We start from the raw sequence: 1,786 nt of genomic DNA, 5'->3' as shown, positions 1-1,786 counted from the left end.
ATCTAGCGTGCCAACACCACTAACAGAAGCATGTGACCCATTCCCCATCAAGACGGAAGAATCCTGGGCGACCTGGTAAGAAGTGAACATGGATATTTCAGCATACACATGAACATTAGCCCCTGTATCAATCCACAAACATGGAGATTGAAATACCGAAAGAATAGTAAAGACATTACCGTACCCATCAGCATTGCTAGCGGTCACCGTGTTGACTTGCTTCAGTTTTTTCTTGCGGTATGCCATCTCTGGATAGTCCTTAGAAAAGTGGCCAGCCTCTCCATAGGTAAATCAGCTCAGATCTGCTTTGTTTATCATCTTCTTCTTCTTGAAGGTTGTAGTCTTCATAGGCTTATTGAAGGAGGGCTTGTTATTCCCGTTGTTCTTGCTATAGGATTTCTTCTGCACCATGTTGGCGCTAGACTGACCCTCTCCTTTATCAGTAGTATCTTTAGCCCGAGCTTTCTCCTCAACATCAAGAGACGCTATCAGATTTTCAACTCATATCTCCTGTCTCTTGTGTTTGAGAGTTGTGGCAAAGTTCCTCCATGAAGGAGGCAACTTAGCAACATCCAGCCACAAACTTTTCAGGTAAGGCGCACTTAAGGATTTCAAGATCTTTCGTAATGCATTGTATCTCATGAGCTTGTTCGACTACAGAACAGTTGTTTACCATCCTGATGTCATGGAAGATCTCCATGATGTACAGTTCACTGCCTGCATCGGTTGCACCGAATTTACCATTCAGTGCATCCCAGAGCTCTTTAACGTCTACTATGTGCATATACACATCACATAGACGATCAACAAGAATACTCATAACGCATCTGACGAAGAGAGTATTGTCTTCCTTGAACGTTTTCTGATCTTGCTCAGATATAGTTCCTTCACGTAAGCCATTACTAACTTCGAACACTTTCAGATGAGTAAGCCAGAGTGTGGCCTTAATCTGCCACCTCTTAAAGTGCACACCAGTAAACTTATCCAGCCTCGGTGCATCAGCAAAACCAGCCATTGTTAATTCAGGATATTGCCTACAATTAAGTTTTTGGATTGTTGGATAATTAGCAGAATTTCCATGATTAATTCCAGAATATTAAGCATGACAACAGCAACTACTAACATGTGAAACTCGAACATACTAGATTCATTAATCAACATGAATAGTAACAGCTCAAACGGTAAAACATCCATCGCTAAACAGATCAAGATATGTCGCACGTACCAATATGGTAGACGTGGCGGTGGAGGTGTAGCAGATGATGTCGCAGTAGTAACATTGTTGATGACAATATTGTTGACGACAGGGACGATGGGTCGAAGTAGATGGTGTTGAAGACGACGGTAGGCAGCACCGCCCGACTTGGACAGAAGACGACCCGTGATGAAGAACTTGAGAAGTAGCGTAGAGCGCTTCCCAAAAACCTAATTCTCCCTCTCCCGTACAGGATCGCAAAGGCGAGCGGTTCCGGAGACCTGCTCACCCATTTGCCGGTGCACGCCGGCGGGCGGGATGGAGTAGGCTACGATGGCGGCGCAAGTAGGGAGAGGTGGAAACCCTAACTCGTTTATTGGATGTGTTTCTGCGCTAGCCGGGTAAGAGATTATATAGGCTCAGGAAAACCTAGGCAACATGGGCCACGCCCACGTCGCACGAACGTTTCGAGTCGTTTACAGATAGTCCAAGATCTGGGAATGACTCGAACCGACTAACTCCGACGCGTCCGTCTAGGACTCGATCTATTCGTTTTCCTGAACTGCAAAAAAGGAAAGTCTCGGCTCGAGG

Source organism: Lolium rigidum, chromosome 6 (genome assembly GCF_022539505.1).
Source record: "Lolium rigidum isolate FL_2022 chromosome 6, APGP_CSIRO_Lrig_0.1, whole genome shotgun sequence".
In the NCBI taxonomy this organism is placed as follows: domain Eukaryota; kingdom Viridiplantae; phylum Streptophyta; class Magnoliopsida; order Poales; family Poaceae; genus Lolium; species Lolium rigidum.
The sequence above is the reverse complement of the archived record's forward strand: the minus strand, read 5'-3'. Positions refer to the sequence as shown.